An 18,887-nucleotide genomic window follows, 5' to 3' on the forward strand; every position below is an offset into this window, starting at 1 on the left:
AACATTTCTGGGGTATATTCCATATATAAAATGAGTGCATTTCTTTTGGCACCACTGGGAGTTGAACAAGGGGATATATATCGGAAAATACAACAGAGATTGAGTATGACAGTAAAGCCACAATGCAGATTTAGGAACATTTTGCAATATCTTTTAGTTTAGCTGCCTTGCCTCTTAAAATCTGGACTAATTTTGAAATAAAAATGTAGCTTTCATGCCCTGTTCAAACCAATATTTAAACATACTTTCAGTTAGGAAGTTTGGGTAGACTGATGTCTACTTTTCTATACCTTGACCAACAATATGACTACAATACTGTGCATAGTTCTTAAGCCTCTTTTTCATACTAGTAGATGCCTATAGAATTTGAGATTTCAAACACCAATGTGGTTTAATTATGCATGCAATGTATTTGTGTATATAAAAGCAAAACTTAACCCATACAATAATACCGCAGTTAGAAGTAGTGCAGACCAATATATATATATAAATACTATTCACTGAATCATATTTAAACCATGACCTGCCAAAGATATTATATATTATATAATATATATCATATCTTTGGCAGATCATGGCTTAAATGTGATTCAGTGAATAGTATTTCATGACACTGTTTCTGCTCATGCTTGTATAAAGCTTACATTTAACCATTGACTAGCTACTCCTATGTTATAAAGCCATAGAAATGGGCCCATTGTTAATGTACTTATTTATTTTACAGAGCTTTCCAAATATAGTATTATGTAACATGCTACAAACTGGAAGTGCACGCTATCAAAGTCCCTGTGAAATGGATGCTACTGAATCCGCCTTAGATGAGTATACTGAAGCACAGAGACTAAGAAACATTGCCAAGATTATATATCCTATAAATGGTTGGACTAGAAGGCAGGAAAACTTGAATCCAAACCCTAACTGTGGCCAACACACCAAACCATCTGTAACATTACTGCATCTACTAATTTGAATTGAAATTGACGGTACTAGGCTTTGTCATCTTAGAAGGTCTTCTATGAGATGGGGAAAAGGGCAAAGTATTAGAAATAATGAGACTAAAATAAGGCAGAGAAGCCCATTTAGGCCACACATGGAAGAGTAGCAGACAGCCAAAACATACTGGAAGACCTCTCCTCACCCCCTTAAATGAGTCAAAATGCATTACCTTCCAGTCATGTATGGAAATGGCTTCATTATATGCTGCCCTATGGAGGTTTTTGCTGCTTTTAAGTAGTGAGGTCACTGATGTGCCTTAGTCAATAAAGTATAGACTGTCAGATGCTAAGATGAAGGTTACCATTTTTAGTCCTTAGATAGAATTACCAAGTGCAGAAGATTCCTAAAATGACTGCCAGGGGGGAAAAATGCTCTTTACTTCCATTCTTTACAATGGAATCATGTATCAAATAAAAAAAAAATTAAGCTAAGATGGTTGCCTATATTCAGTTAATTAGCTCAGAAGAATTATTGGCAGAATGAACAAATAGAAGAAAGTGGGAAAGCTTGCCATTTCTAAGTACAACTGAATAAACCAGAAATGTTGGCCTCTAGAAAAACAAAACAATATACAACCTCTTCGTAAATTTAGATGGCTGGCTCTTTGTATATGATAATTAAAAGTTAATACTCCAGCGAGTCTTAATAGTTTGTGAAGTGAATTATCCACTAATATTACAACTTAAATTCATACAGGGAGAAATGTACTAAGGTGATAAATGTTGTCATAGAGGAAAGACTGTGATCAAGATGAACTGATTTAAGCTTTTCCCTTTAGCAATAGCAAGTGCACTGAGTCACTGATACACAAGTGATGGTAAGGAATGGGATGTAATGTCTTGGCTCAGTACAATAGTTTAAGTGACAAAGGTCAATGTGTTGGGAGGGAATTTACTTGACATAAATTTAGTAGTACAGTAAAAGCTGTGTTACTCAGCACTTTACCAACCAGAAAGCTCTAGAAACTAGCATTTCTGATATCTCCCAATACAAATCTTCAATAGGGTTGCCAGGTGTCTGGTTTTCAACCAGAATACCCAATTGAAAAGAGACCCTGGCAGCTCTGGTCAGCACTGCTCAATGGGCCATAAAAATCCGGTTAGCACAGAGCCATCAGGCTCCCCATGGATCCCTGGAAGCAGCGACATGTCCCTGCTGCTCCTAGGCAGAGGAATGGCCACGGGGGCTCTGTGTGCTGCCTCCACCCCGCCCTGAGCACTGGCTCCACAGCTCCCATTGGTCAGGAACTGCCACCAATGGGAGCTGCAGGGGCGGTGCCTGTGGGTGGAGGCAGCATGCAGAGCCATCAGGCAGCACCTCTGCCTAGGAGCAACAGGGACATGTCACCTTTTCCAGGGAGCCATCTGAGGTGAGTGCCACCCGGATCCGGCACCCCAAAACAGCAACTTCCAGCCCCAAGCCCCCTCCTACACCCAAACTCCCTTCCTCCATGGATAAGTATAACTCTAAATTAACCGGAATTTTTGACTAATCGGCACCCCCCATTCCTCCAACAGGCTGGATAACAACGCTTTTCCTGTATAAATTGGGTTACTTGTTCAATTAGTTCAACAGAAGGTAACTCCACCAGTCCAAGTCAACATAGGTTTGTACTGTATACTAATTAACTGCTAGCTCTGAATCATTAACTGGCTTTTAAAAAATATTTGTTTCCTTCTGTGTGTGTAGTGTGTTACCCCTTAGCTATTGGTCTATTGCTTTGTATCTTTAAAGGTATCCTACAAGTAAAAATGTAATTTATAATAAGATTCGTACAGATATGCTTACAGAACAATAGCAAGTGTTGGAAGCTCTTATTTTATTTACTTTTACTATGTTAAACATTAATAAAAGTTTAATAGGTGAGGAGAAGAAAGGTAAGGTTGCCTCAGAGACTGGCTGAAAACATTGCTCAAGAGGGCAAGTTAGCTTTTCTAAGTAGAGCTTCTAATTGTTAATAAGAATCTGGCATGGTAACACCATGAAAGTATGAAAATAGGTTGTCTGTGTGTAACCGGAGATCAAAGAGCGCCATGAATATGAGAGCAAATGTATTGCTTTAAGTTTCAGCGATGATCCAGACAAATTCCTGGATCCAAGCACTTCATGAAAATCAGATCCAGATCCAATCTTTGGCTTCAGCCCATCTCTAATTTGTTCAGGCAAGCCATTACCTAATTCTGTGTTTCGGTTTTGTTCGCTGTTCAAAACCATTATGTATTATCAACTAGAGAATCGTTTTTTGTGAACCCATAAGCAAATGTGTATGGAGACAGACTATGTTAATTATTCACTAGTAAAATCATCTAACCTGTGGTGGCTTGCACACTTTTTTCCTTAACTGGAAATGTGTGTGTATGTATATGTGTGTGTATATAATAAAAAGCTCCCTAAATAGATATTCAAAGGCTGAGCTCCGCTTAGCTAAAAATGGGTCTATTCTGCATTTAGAGTATGCACATACCTCCCATCAATTTTGATGGGTATTACATGTATGTGCAAAGAACATGTTGTTAATACATGATCTCGAGATTAATAGTTGGGGTAGGGTTGCTACTTTAGACAATAACTTACCAGTAAAAACAGAATGGGTCGCTGCTACCCTGACGTACACCTTGTGCAACTACAGTGATTTGACACAGTTGCAAGACAAAGCATAGTTTATCCCTATATCTCCCTGCTCTCTAACTAGTGCTAAGCAAATAACTGATTACCCTGTTTGGTGGAAGTTCTGGGGGGAAATTATTTTGGGTTGTATCAAAAAATTCTGAAAAACTTTGAATCAAGAAAGTGAACACAAATTTTGTTTGGGGTTAAACAAAATGTTTTGTTCAACCACAAATGAACGTTCAGTTCAGTTTCTGAGCACCTTTTCACATAAAAGCAAAGGAAATGAAGGGCTATGTTGATAAAGTGGAGGGCAGAAGAGGAGGTGGTGGTGGTGCCAATCTTACAGCTTCTAAAGCCCAGTGCTTAGAGATGTGGTTTAATTTCCCCTCTCTCTGATGTAGAAAAGAATTTTGAACTTATATCTTCCAGGTTGCAGGAGAGTGCCATAGGCACTCAACTATGGGATATTCTGATGTGGGGCTCTCAGTTTCTCCTGTTGAAACTGTTCCACTTAGTATAAAATACTTGAATAGTCACTGGACCCAAGAGCAAGAATGACTCTCAAGCCTGGTACCTAGAGCACTCATCTGGGAGGTGGGCTACCCAAGTTCACGTCCCTGCCCAATGACTATTCCACTATGCACACACAGCGGAACAGCTGCAACAGGAGAGATTTTTAGTAAAAAATCCAAACACAGATCTCAGTTGTGCACATGCCCTTATTCTTAGAAACAAATAGACAAACAATCTGAAGACCCCTAAACTTTCACCTTAAATTCAGGTCCCAACTTAAAAACGTGTACAAACCTATATAGCAAACCTTGAAACTTTGACAAAGTTCACAAAGCATTTATTTGAGGTTCTTGAATATTACAAGCTAAGGATTTGCTTTTCCCAGAAACTTTGACTTTACTGAAATTACATCAATACCAGCTGAAAAATCCAAGGATTTAATCTAGATTCACATTTGTTCTGAGGGAACAATTTGACCTAGATCTTCATCATAGATCTTATATTATCCTATGTACCTGGCTTGTCAGAACTGTAAAAGGGGATCCCTACCCTCATAAATCATCATTGGAATCTGCCACTAATGTGTTTGCAAAAAGATTACTCACTATTTACGGCTGGACTTAAATGATAGCTATTCCAACTTCTTTCACTGTGTGTAACTATAGGTTAGCATTGGAGGGAGGACACAAGATCTGGCTCTGCAAATTTGAAGGATCAAACCCTACCTTGCTCTCAACAACCTTTTATTTTGCATTAGTACCTTACCAATAAAAATACAGCATTATTCAAGTCCTTCCACAGCCCGAGGAAAGCACAGGCTAAGAGTGCTACAGAAAGGAAACAGGTGGCTTTCGTCCACCCCCCTCTCAAAAATCCAAGCTCTTTTATATATACCGTACTTTTTCAAATTTCAATGCAAGTACTTCAGATAAAAGAATGGTATAACTGCCAATGATAAATGCCCACCTCGGGGATTGCTCTACATATACAAAAAATTTTATACAGCTGACTGGATTTGCAAAGTGGCTGGCTCACGTTCTCTTCAGAACAAGGTGGGTGTCCCCATGTCTGCTGGAAGCCAGAGCTGGGTCTGGGTAAGAGCTGCATGGGCAGCTGTGGGGAGCCACAGATCCTCCACCTGCCCTGGGCGTGGGACCCAGGGGGATGGGAACACAGGCCCGGGGCTGATTTTGGGACCCCCCCAACCCTGAGTAGGCTCCCCAGCCAGGCTCCAGCTTCTAGCTTGACCAAGTGGCGGGGCTTTGAAGGGTAGAGGGGGGCAGGGCCATGGAAGGATGGGGCCTCATGGCCCTCCTCAATTTTATGAAGAGTCCATCGCCCCTGAGTTGGAAAGCACCTTTTTCAAAGCATGTGGAGAAGACAGATGTGGCACTTGTGCTGTCACCAAATAATAGCTGTGAGTTAGTCTACAGTCATTTAGTCCCTTATGTAACAAGTAAACATTAAATATTGGAACATGACACATGCACAAAGCTTCTGAACAGCAACCTGGACTCTCTCAATATTACAAGCAAATGTTAAAGGTATGTCTTCACTGCACAGTGAAGTTTTGTCTTAACCCCCTCTCCTCCAGCTTCCACAAAGGAAAACCTCCACTTTTGAGTCCAAGCTAGTTAATCCAGCTCGGGGCATTGATTAGAGCCCAGAATCTGCTTCCCTTTAGGCTGAACCTCATCCCCCACCCCCATTTTTCAGTAAGAACGCAGGCAAAAAAATCACTGGAGTACTGATAATCCTCACTGCCATTACCCCAATTCTCCCTAAAGGACGAACAAGTTCTCCTGCAATTAACACATTTAACTGGGAAAGAATCCTAGAGGGCCTCAGCACAAAAAAACATGGGATATGCCCTCAAACAAACATACACACACACACCTGAGTGTAGAAAGACACAGTAATGGAAGTAGGGTTTTGCTGTGGGGACACTTACACTTGGCTAGGTCTTCCCTACCTTCAAGTTTAAAACAATTCCCAGCTCCTAGGTTGATACTTCAGGATTCTCTGGTACTGCTATAATTACTGATCCCAGGGTGAACTGTATTTTAAGGACCTCTGTAACTTGGATGAGGCATAAGTCAAAGCTCTTTCTGCCACTACCTTGTTGACTGCGCTTGATGAAATGCAAAGTTCCGACTCCATTTACTCTTCAGAAGGATTGGGTGTAATGTGACAGGCTGCAGAGCAGTGTGTTTGAATTGATTAAAGCAGGCTAATGGCTCAAATTGTTGGCAGGTGCCCAAACAAGGAGCAGGAGAAGGTGTGAATGCTTATGAGCACAGGGGATGAAACAAAGTGAATACAGCACTTTGAGCCAAACTAGCATTTTAAAATCGAGTTTGCTGCAATCTCCATTACAATAAGTGATATTCCCCAGCATAGTGGTAAACATCCTCTGTCTCAATAAAACAGCTTGTGAAGTCTATGGTTCTTTGTGACCTACTGCTGAGTAAATGATGACTTTAGTGTTTGCCTGTGCAATCCTTGCAATCTTGGTATCTTAACTCATTATTGCAATGTGCTTTGGGATACATCTAGTATGAAAGGTGCTACTATATATCTACCCAAGTTAATTTTATCCTTTCTGTTATCAAATGGTGGTCTAGTTGAACCTACTGTACACTTAAATTTATTTTTACGATTGGAGCTTTCTGCTTATTCTTTGGGAAAAAAAGTCTGTCTTCTGTAGTCAAAATTGTGATCAAATTATTTGCTAGTAGCTGATACACTTTTATTTCTAGACTTGTTTGTTTTACACTATTTGCCAATAATCTGTTATTTACGTAAGTTAGAGATTTTCAGATCTAAAATCTTTCAGATGCTCATAAATTAATAAAACAATTGCCTTTAAAGTGAGATAGCTTCTTGCTCCTCGGTTACTTGTGAATTTTTGCAGCAAAAAGAGTCTTTGGGGGGTGAATATAATTTCCCCATACGACCTATTACAAACTCGTGCACAGGCATGATGACAGCTGAAGTTTAAACAGATATAAAGGTCATCTGTTTTGTTGCCTTTCCAGTAGTTATAGTAGAAAGCAGTTCAGTTTTGAAGCCAATTGGTTCAGTGTTTAAGTCATGAAAATAAAAAGTTGCCATTTTTGTGGATGTGCATTAGAAACTAGATTTTTCCCTGTGGCAGATCCGGACTACTAAACTACTTTAAAAATCGGGGGTCTGTGCAGAAGATGCTTACTAAGTTCAGGCCTCCTGGGATGTATATAGATACTTGAGGTTTCCTGAATTTAGGAATCAACAGATAATTGGCTGCAGTTTGAAGATGTTTCAGTTTAGGACAAATCAGTGAACATTCTGTTGCTGAACGGGCCCTGAAGATGCTTCAGTGTTATCAAATGAACTTAGTTTAAAGAACTTAGTTTAAGATCCTATCCCATGTAAAAACACACACAACTAGCCAGGGTTCAGAGGAAATCTCCTCTATGGGTAGGTTATTAGTGCCTGCTATGGGGTTCCTGGTACCCTTCTCTGAAGAGTCTGCTATTGTCTGGACAACATACAGTACAGCAGTTTCTGTATTGCTTAATAATTTCCCTACTTAGAATTAGCCTTAAAACACATTCTTAATTTCAGTCATTAAAGAGGAAGGATGCAAGCTAATTTTAGGTATGCCAGATAACAATCAAATTAACTACGTTAACTGTAGGACATTGATACAAATGCTACTGAAAAATAACTTGATGGAACTCCAGGCTTCAGGTTTGTCTCCAGGTAAATGTTATTCACTCTTGCATAATGTCAGCAATGAACATACCTCATGTTGAAGTATGCTGTTATGGATGTAACCGGTTTTTTTGCTAAAAGCAGAATTCTAGGTGATAGTATGCCACTGATTTATATAATGGCAGAAAATTAGGTCTCCTTTTATCATTTTGCTTGCTTGTTTTTGTTTGTTTGTTTGTTTGTTTGTTTGGGGTTTTTTTGCCTGCTGTCAAATCATGGGGCTGGAACCCAGATTAAGGAAGCAATGAGGAACACATGCAGATGTGTAAGTAAGTGAGTCTGTGGTTACATTGGTGTGCTTTGAGCTCAGTTAGATTCAAAGTATAGTGCCAAGTCGGTTACACCAGTAACAGGAATATTTGTTGAAGCACTGTAATATTTTAGTGATATGAAAGACAGTATGACTTGGTATTCGAGAAACAGATGTTCTTAGTGCAGTGATATTGTCAGTGTACTTACTTTTGTGAAAGCTTGGTATGTATCAGCATATCATCATATACAGTGCTCAGTTGAGTAATTTCATTCATACAAGTAATGTGTAGCTAAATAGATGAGCTACATGTCAAACATGTACGGATAGAGAGCTGGAAGATTAAGGTCAAATTGTATGAGTGTTTTAATTTCAAAGTCTAAGCTGTTTGTTTGTCTATCATTCTCATGCATTGTGCGTAATAGGTGTACTAAGCCCAAGCAACTGGAATGAGATTTCACTAGCTCAACCTTGTAAAAGTGTAGCTGAACGAAATACAATAGCAACTTGAAGTGCCTCCTCAGAAAAGAGCTGAAGGTGCTCTATTTAGAGCAAAGCAAAGCTACTGAGTTAAGGAATGAACTAAGCAAAATTACTAAGTAGGTATAAGATCAGATAAGAATATAATAATACTACTTAGAAAATAGCACTCCTCCTACTGATCAGCAAGTGCTAAATGACAGTTTTGTAAGATCTTACAGACCTTTTATAGACAAAAGCGGCTTAGAATTTTGAAGTTAATACACAACTCTAAACACCTGTTTCACCCTATAATTCTATTGCAGTACCGAGATGTTTTTGGTGGGAAAGAAAAAAAGCAAATGAAAAGAATCTAAAGAACCAGTGAAGGATTTTGAAGATTAGTGATGTGGTCTGATCGGGTAGCAACATCATTTTAGTAGCTCTTAATTAGCTGGACTGGAGGAGCGTGGAATGCAATTTAAAGGCCAGAGAGGAGTTTACAGTAAACGTCCAGGAAACGACTAAGATACAGGTAATGGTTTTGCACCTTAGGACAGAGGAACAGCTGGCTTTTTGATTTGTGCAGGAAAATGTAGAACTTTGGGGGAAAATACCATCAAGAAGATGATTGGAAGTGACGGGGGCGGGGTCGGGGGCAGGGAGATGATGACATCAACAGCAGTGGCGAAGAAGCAGCTTTGGGATCTGCATCTTTTGTCCCTTTAACTATTCTTTGCTACAATGGATGTGCATCCCGTACAGTGGAATGTACCCTGTCTTTATGAAATGACCGACTGTCCTAAATTCAAAGGTTGGGTACTGCTCATTATAGTTCAAGGTTAAATTTACCATTAAAGAAATAATACTGCAGTGGGACCAGAGATTGCCCAGAACTAGTTACTGCTACAGAAGCACTTTTACTTGTCGAACGCTGTTGAAAGTGCTTTGGAGATCAAAGCCCATAAAGCAGCATCTGTGTGTACACATACACAGTCTGTGCAGAGGAGACCTGGATTAGCTCCAAGATCTGCTACAAACTTTAATTATTCTCTGTGCCTCTTTTCCCTATCTGTAAAATAGGGATAATAGTGGTTTTTTTTAATCACAGATGGGCTTGTTTATATTATTAACATTTTATATTATATAAGTTTATATTATAAGTTTATATTATAAGTCAAAGTTTAATGCCAGAAGGGACCACCACATCACGTAGTCTGATCTCTGGTATATCTCAGACTACTAAATGCCACCCACACACCAAGCCCAACAACCAGAATTAGACCAAGTACTGCAGACCTGAGGATACTGAAATATTGTGAATCACAGGTGGGACAGAGGTACACTAATGCCCAATCTTGTAAGCTTTTTTAGGGAAGTGTTGACCAACATATGCTGGTGTTATATAGATTAAGCCCAAATTGGCATTAAGCCCAAATATTAAGCACAAATATAGCAGTTGGACAGCCTAAATTGGCTTATATCGTCACTATAATCTTGTTCACTTATGCTAAGTATTCCATAACATCTTATATTAGCTGAAGTAAGCTTTGGCTTAAATAGATAAGAAAGCTGTCAGTTATCAGGCCAGGTGAGTATTTTACCATAGCAACAGAAAAGGAGTTACTCTCAAAAACCTAAACTAGAATGTCCCAAAGGAAAAGACATATGATTGTTTTATGCTATGCTAGGAGATACCTTCATGCCCTTTGGTACCTGGAATGCATGTTTTCAGAACATAGAGAGAAGGGGTACACCATGGGTCTAGAAAAACGAGTAGAAAGCTGATTAGTTAAATTTACTTTCCGATGACCTACATAGTACCTATTACTTGTAAACAGCTAAGATATTAAAAAATGGATTTTAGGGGTATAACTTTGGGAGCATATTTTCTGTGTAAGGTGAATGTAACAATGCTGCATGAGATGGCTTCCCAGAGACTGGTATTGCATGGAACCTTTTTCCCGTACTATTATTGGGTTATAGCAATAAACCTGACTGACGTTGGTTATTTGGTCTCTTGAGTATATTTCAAAATGAACCAAAGTGTGGTCAAGCAATTCACTGTACAATTTATGAACATCAGATGCTTTCTGCTATGTGTTGGTGTAGTGTCTAGCACAATGTACCCCTCATCTCTTCAGGGATCTCTCAGTGCTACCAAGCAATAATGATGCTATTTGCAATGTCTGGTTCGGGATATTTTTGTTGGGGTTTTTTTATACTGAAGTAGACAGTGGATCAATCTAAACTTTATATATGTTTGATTTGTGTCTTGGCTAAATAGCAAACAAATGTAGCTTCTGACCAGAGGTGATGCTTTATACCTTAAAAGTTCAAAGTTTTTTTTTTAATTGATACGATATTTAAATCAATATGATGTAATCTCATGTTGAATTCCTCCATAGCTTTTAAAGAGAATTCCCAACCTCTTTTGGAAGGACTTAATTCCCTTAAGAAATCACTTTGTCTATTCCAGAGGGTAACCTGTGCTAAATGGATAGTATGCAGCAATAGTGTTTTCCATAAAATCCAAAGGTGTCATCCTCTTTCCATATGTTGGCCGTTGATTTGCAAGATCTGCACAAACCTCAAAGGTATCTTTTTACTCAATGTTAAAAAAACAACTTGCTAGTCCTACATCATTACAAAGCAGATGTGGTGCCTTGGGGCAGCAAGCATGTGCTTTTGGAATTTGACAATGTTGCTTTCTCCTTGGCCTTACTTCCAGTCTGCCTCAACTTTGTGGCTGCTCCAACATCAAGTGTGTCTGATCCCTTTTACCTTTCAGCACTGGAGATATTCAATTTATATCTTCCCTGTTCCCAGATCGTCTTGCTGTCTTTCATGATCCTGAACACTTAACTGACCTGGTCTCTGATTCCCTGTTCTTCAATAAGCTCTCAGGTATGCTCAATTTCTCTAAGCTTTGCACTGTTACTTATGCCTACCGTATATCAGAAGGTCTGAATATCTCTACTAATGCCACAATGTTAGATTTCATATAACAGCAAATAGAAGTAGTAAACATACAGTACTAACTTCTCAGTTACCTGATAAAATGCAAACCTTTTTGAATGTGAGCAGCAGAAAATTGTGCTGGTACAATTCCAACTGTGTAATTACATTCTGACTAATAGACTAACTTCATATTTCCAAAAAGATGGAGTGTTCTGTATGCCATGCCCTGAGCTAGTGTATTACATTGCTAGGTACTGTGAAATGCATGTTTGTTTTCACTGCAGAGGTAACCAGTCTATGGAGTCCATTCAGTAATGGGTGAAGTGATTCCTTTCCTCAGATGTCTACGTGCTTTGTGGCTAGTCTCATGCAGTTGCATGAACATAGGAAGTAAGAGGGCTCAATGAGATTTAGTTCCCCAATCTACCCTTGTACCACCTGACTTTGGACCAGGCACAGTCTTATCCTTGTTCATTGAGTGCAAGAACTGGGAATGTCTGATGCCAGTGGTAGGACTTTAAAACCAAAGAAGACTGCTAAGTGAGAGTGGGCCATTGCCCCACTCATTCCACACGGGTCATCAGAGCTGGCGTGTGAAGAGCAGCATACATTGCTTCCCTACCAGTGTAGGAGTGGGCACCGCTCCTGGATGAACTGTGCCTGTCTCATTCGCAAAGCCGCCAGGAGCTACCACAATGGTGCCTTACCTCTTCAGCATCCCTCCCAACCACCAGGCTGCTCTTTAAAATACACAAGAGAGTATTTTTATTAAGGAGTTGGCATGCTTTCGGGTCTTTAGAGGAAAGGTATGGACAAACCAATTATGAGCAGGATGATGGAAGAACCCCATGCACCGCTACAGACTAGGGACCGAATGGCTCGGCAGCAGTTCTGCAGAAAAGGACCTGGGGTTACAGTGGACGAGAAGCTGGATATGAGTCAACAGTGTGCCCTTGTTGCCAAGAAGGCCAGTGGCATTTTGGGATTTATACGTAGGGGCATTACCAACAGATCGAGGGACGTGATCGTTCCCCTCTATTCGACATTGGTGAGGCCTCATCTGGAGTACTGTGTCCAGTTTTGGGCCCCACACTACAAGAAGGATGTGGATAAATTGGAAAACATCCAGTGGAGAGCAACAAAAATGATTAGGGGACTGGAACACATGACTTATGAGGAGAGGCTGAGGGAACTGGGATTGTTTAGTCTGCGGAAGAGAAGAATGAGGGGGGATTTGATAGCTGCTTTCAACTACCTGAAAGGGGGTTCCAAAGAGGATGGATCTAGACTGTTCTCAGTGGTAGCAGATGACAGAACAAGGAGTAATGGTCTCAAGTTGCACTGGGGGAGGTTTAGGTTGGATATTAGGAAAAACTTTTTCACTAGGAGGATGGTGAAGCACTGGGTTACCTAGGGAGGTGGTGGAATCTCCTTCCTTAGATATTTTTAAGGTCAGGCTTGACAAAGTCCTGGCTGGGATGATTTAGTTGGGGATTGGTCCTGTTTTGAGCAGGGGGTTGGACTAGATGACCTCTTGAGGTCCCTTCCAACCCTGATATTCTATGAGTCTATGATTCTATGGTGTCTTAGAGTGATAATGAAATACTTTCTAATACGTCAGTGACAAGGGAGGAAGTTTAACAGCAACTATTAAAACTAGGTTTTTAACTTGGCAGGATGGGATAAATTAAAACAAAGGTATCAAAGAAGTGGCTGAGGAGCTCGCTGAACCATGAGTGTTGATTTTTAGCAAATCTTGGGCAAATAGAAAGAGTACCAGAGGACAGGGAAAAAGCTCATGTGTTCTTAAAAAGAGTTGACAGGATGACCTGGGAAACTGTAGGGGGGTTAATTAGACATCAGTCTGGGGCAAATCATGGAAAGGCTGATATGGTGTATAATCAGTGAATGATTTAGATGGTAACTTGACAGGTTTCAGAGTAGCAGTCGTGTTAGTCTGTATTCGCAAAAAGAAAAGGAGTACTTGTGGCACCTTAGAGACTAACCAATTTATTTGAGCATAAGCTTTCGTGAGCTACAGCTCACTTCATCGGATGCATAATGAAGTGAGCTGTAGCTCACAAAAGCTTATGCTCAAATAAACTGATTAGTCTCTAAGGTGCCACAAGTACTCCTTTTCTTTTTAAGATGGTAACATAATTGCCAGTCAACATGGCTTTATGAAAAATAGGTCTTGTCAAATAGATAATTGTTTAAAGATTGCAAGTGATGATAGATACTCTAATTGCTACATAAATATACTGGGACTCCTGAAAGGCATTTCAGTTAGTCCCACATGGCATTCTGATAAACATGAGCACTATAGCAAATGAAAAACAGCCTATATTGAATGGGTTAAAAACTGGATAATGCATAGAATGTGAAAACATAATTTTTGGTGGAGAATAGTCAGCCATGGTTGTTTCTAGTTGGGTTCTGCAAGGATATGTATTCTGGACAATGCTACCAAATATCTTTGCCTATGATCGGGAGGACATTGTAAAATTACTGTTAAAGCTTGCGGATGAGACACAGATTATGGGAGTGGTAAATAATGATGAGGACAAGTCAGTTATACAGACCAATCTTGATATAAAATGGACTCACTTGAACAAGCTACATTTTTAGCACAGCTAAATGCAAGGTTATATATCTAGGAAAAAAGAATGTAGGTTACACTTACACGATGGATGGTATCCTGGAAAGCAACAACACAGAAAAGGATTTAGGGGATCACTGAGATAACAAATTCAACATGAGCTCCCTGTGCAGTGCTGTAGCTGTGAGGGTGAACATGATCCTCAGACATATAAACGGGAATATCAGGTAGGAGTAGGGAGGCATTAGTGGGAAGAGTCTGTGAATTTTGTGTCCAGACCTGTTGTCCATACCTGAAAAAGGATGTTGAAAAACTGGAAAGGGTTCTGAAAGGGCTACAAGAATGGTTTGAACCTGCTTTAGAGAGACGGGGAGAGAGAGAGAGAGAGTCTAAATGAGCTTAATCTATTTAGCTGATCCGAGAGAAGATTAAGAAGTGACTTGATCAGTCTATAAGTATCCGCATGGGGAACAAATTTCTGAGAGCAGACAGCTCTTTAATCTAGCAGAAAAAGACATAATGAGAGCAAATGGTTGAAGGGTGAAACTAGAAAAACTCAGAGTAGAAGTAAAGGTGTGCTTTAATGGTGAAGGTATTTAAACGTTGGAACAATTTATCAAACATATTCAATCAAGATGTGGTTTTAAAAAGGGAGATTGTAGCAAAGGTGAGGGCTTGCTGTAGGAAATGTTGGGTGAGGTTTTTTGGGCTGTGTTATGCAAAAGGTCAGACTAGCTGATGATAATGGTCCCTTCTGATCTTAAAAATCTATGAATCTAGGTATTACAATTATATTGGGTAAAGCAGTAGTGGGCAACTTGCAGCCCATGGGCCGCATGCAGCTTATCAGGGTAATCTTATTGTGGACTGCGAGACATTTTGCTGATGTTGACCATCTGCAGGCATGGCCCCCCACAGCTCCCAGTGGCTGCATTTCGCCGCTCCTGGCCAATGGGAGCTGCGAGAATCTGATTGCAGGCTGCAGGTTGCCCACCACTGGGTTAAAGTGTCTGACCAACACAAAATTCTTGTGATGCTGAAGCTCAATTTGTCCCTACCACTCATTCAAAAACTGGAAACCTGTGCAGCTGCTTGCCTAAAAGGGCGTTGTGAACCCTTACAACAAAGCGTCAAGGTTTTTGATTTGGTTAAAGTACAGGGAACAAGGGCAGATGTTAACAATTAATCAGATGAAACTCCAGAGCTGCTTAAAACAGCTTTTCAATTAGAACTGATTTGCAATAACACAAATTAGAAATTAGAAAATGGGTTTGAATATTTATATATGGCTATTAAGGTAAAATGAAATTCAAGGAGGCTTAAAGCTACTTCCTGTCATAGTGTATATATAATTTGAATGTAGAGTACATCCCCAAACTGACACGTAGATCCCTGAATATTAGCTTGTACCCTGTCACTCTTGCTTGACCTATGGCAGGCCAAATGATGATAGCTGTGACAGCATTGTTTGAATACTCTATAGTTCTAAAGTAGAAGTGACGATACTCCTGTTGAAGACTGCTTGTGTAGGCAAGATGTTTTAACATACTTCAGCATTAGTCAGATAGTTACACCTCACTACTGATATTTTTTATGCCTGTATACAAATCTCACTACTATACAACTAATATGTTGTGTATTTAATATAAAGTCATCATTAAATTCCCAGACATGAAACTGTTATGAGAAGGAGTGTTGTGTGTTATGAGAAGGAGTAAATAACACTTCCTATTTACTTTATCCACATCAGTCATGATTTTATAGACCTCTGTCATATCCCCCCTTAGCGGAAAAGAGACGATTAAGGGGGAATATGGTTGAGGTCTATAAAATCATGACTGGTGTGGAGGAAGTAAATAAGGAAGTGTTATTTACTCCTTCTCGTAACAACAGAACTAGAGTTCACCAAATCAAATTAATAGGCAACAGGTTTAAAACAAAGTATTTCTTCACACAACACACAGTCAACCTGTGGAATTCTTTGCCAGAGGATGTTGTGAAGGCCAAGACTATAACAGTTTTCAAAAAAGACCTAGATAAATTCATGGAGGATAGGTCCATCAATGACTATTAGCCAGGAGGGGCAGGGTTGGTGTCCCTAGCCTTTGTGTGCCAGAAGCTGGGAATGGGTGACAGGAAGTGGATCACTTGATGATTACCTGTTCTGTTCATTCCCTCTGAAGCACCTGGCATTGGCCACTGTCGGAAGACAGGATACTGGGCTAGATGGACCTTTTGTCTGACCCAGTATGGCCATTCTTATGTTACCCAGGTTGAAGCTGACAGTACATCTAAGTAGTTAAGAGGAAAAATTGGTATAAGAACCTTGCAGTTTTTTTTAAATGAAGCCACAATTCATATATGAAGTAAAATTGAAACAAAGCAAGGGCTATAACAAAGAAAATAGAACTATGTTAAGGTGTCCAGGCTACCTCGATATCTGCCCCTTCCCCATCTGCTTGTAAAATGTGCTGTTTTGGGGTGAAGAACCTTTTCTAGTTTACATCCACAGCCTATGGATTCAATTTTATCGACTGTAATTATACAACTTGGTGGCATGGTGATAGGAGCTATAAAAATATCAAGACAGGTGGAGTATAAAATGTTCACCTTGTAGGGCTGATTTATAATCAGCTTCATGTTTTCATTGTGGAGACCCTGGCTTTGTGTGTAATGACATGTGGATTATCAGTTCGCACCAGTCATAGAACCCTGAGACATGCTGAATAACCTCAACACTTTCAGGGTCCAATGCTACGATGAGGAGTGGGGATGTACAGAAATGCCTGTAAAACAGAGTGGAGGCCAAGTAGCTTTCCTCTGTGCAATAGCAGTGAAAAGGCAAGAGTTGGCACAACCACGCTGTGACTAACAGAAAAGTGTGTGCTCTTGTTATTCTTAGTGACATTAAACTGTTTTGTAATTCTAAATGTATTCAAGGTATTGCTGTGGGGGCAATTTCACCTTAACTTGGAAATTAACTGGTGGTTTCTTGTTCATTTTCTGAAGACTCCCTTTAAAATGTTTACATGCTCAAGCTACTGATATTGTAAAACTTGTTGATTATGCTAATTCCAGACAGTTTCTACTTTAACCCACAGTACTGCACTGGAGAAAAGGGGCTTGCAGGGGGACTGGGGATTCTCTGTCATCCTAAAGATTTCTTGACGTGTGTAAGGGAGCCACCTCCGGACACCTGATGTCCTCTGGAGGAGCAGGACTTCATCTGGATAAGTAGAGCAAACCCAGCACTGAGCCTTTTGAGGCCACCCCATTCCCCACAACTTTTAATGGCTAAGAGACTTAAGAGTCCCTCCAACCATCCTATGGCACTGCAAGTCCTATGAAGTTTGTGGTCCTCTGCAAGCCTTAAAAGCTACCTTTGCATACCTTAGCAGACATATGGGGGATGCCTTGGCTGAACAACCCCTGTAGTTGAGAGGATGAGTCTCTGAATCCTCAACAAGTCTCCTAAAGCTTGACTGCAAGGATGCAACAACTTCCTAAAGTCTGCCTGGATGTGTGCTTTGAGTGGTGCCGTGCCCTCTCTTTTGTCCTCCCACGTTCCAACTTTTGCTAGAAATTTGCCAATCTGTGGCTTTGTTAGCAATTTCTACTTGAGTGTGGTACCAGAAATCAAAAGTCTTCCCAATGAGAAATCAACTTAAGATGTTAGCCGTTTAAGTGGGACAATAGATGTTAACTTTGCAAAACCAAAGCAACTTAGCTCAAGTACAAATCCAGGAGCTTATGACTGGCCAATTGTATGTGCATTCTAGGTATGTACATTCTAGTTCAGCACATGTTTTTTAAACACTGAGACCCAAAGGTAGCAAGCTTGTCAGTGTGTGGACAATATGTGGAAAATCAAGGATACTTAAATGAAATACTAAATTCAAATTCAAAAAAAGGCCTACATTTGCTCTGGAATAAACTTAGAACCTACTTTCTTCCAACCACGTAGCTCATTCCTAAACTTTGGCCTTTGAACAAAGGGCTTAAACTCTTGCCCCATTTCAATGAGCAACTAACATACATCCTGTTTAAAATAAAGGTGAGATGGGGAGATTAAAAACATTTTGACCACTTAAAACCGTCAGCTAGTGCAGCAGCTGCCTGGCTCGCTACCAGTGGTGTTAGTAGCCGCAGTGTTGATTTTTGGATGCAATTCAGGGAGTTAATTTTCATCTATAATGCCCTCTCAGTTTGATTTCTTGGCTACCTGGAAGGCTGCCTCTGCACTACTGTTGCACTACTGCGTATGCAACCACAAGAAGTGAATCAGGTTGGCAATCTTGATATAAATTCCAAGATGTGTGTGTCTGGGGACCAGATGCTGTTTATTGTTGGAGGGCTCATAGCTCTGGATTTGACTTACCTGTTGATGACTCAGACTCTGATCTTCAGTTATGTCAGAAGGCTCACACTAACTGGGGCCTTAACCAGAGAATTGGTGGTAATTGTCACCCATAAATATAACTGAAACCTTAAATAAACTTCGTGATAGTAATTAATGGTAGTATATTGACTTCTTGATCTTTACTATGTGTATTAGAGCCTGTTGTTGAGCACAGTTTAAAACCTGAACTAACTTGAAATCCAGGCTGGGGGTCCTGCTGGATTTTTGACTGCTTGTGTATATCAGGGTTAAGTGGGGTCTATGACTTTCACCTCCAGGCTGCGTTACAGTTGTACAATCTAAACCTGAAGACATAGATGACTTAGAAACTTAGTGTAGAATGT

General features: G+C 40.1%; 2 long non-coding RNA genes across 3 annotated transcripts in view; one reads left to right on the top strand and one right to left on the bottom strand.

The window, feature by feature from the left end:
* Positions 1 to 18,887, top strand: part of LOC142068642 (uncharacterized) — a 282,297-nt gene that overhangs the window by 89,677 nt on the left and 173,733 nt on the right. Inside the window, exons 2-3 of one of the 2 annotated variants that reach the window (XR_012664532.1) lie at positions 8,911 to 9,119; positions 11,414 to 11,491. This is a non-coding gene — a long non-coding RNA (uncharacterized LOC142068642). The remainder of the gene's footprint in view (positions 1 to 8,910; positions 9,120 to 11,413; positions 11,492 to 18,887) is intronic. The other variant, XR_012664533.1, reaches the window with a different exon arrangement.
* LOC125645279 (uncharacterized) overlaps positions 1 to 18,887 on the bottom strand; it is a 33,356-nt gene that overhangs the window by 13,601 nt on the left and 868 nt on the right. The window lies entirely within an intron of this gene.

This window comes from Caretta caretta, chromosome 1, assembly GCF_965140235.1.
Source record: "Caretta caretta isolate rCarCar2 chromosome 1, rCarCar1.hap1, whole genome shotgun sequence".
NCBI classification, from domain to species: domain Eukaryota; kingdom Metazoa; phylum Chordata; order Testudines; family Cheloniidae; genus Caretta; species Caretta caretta.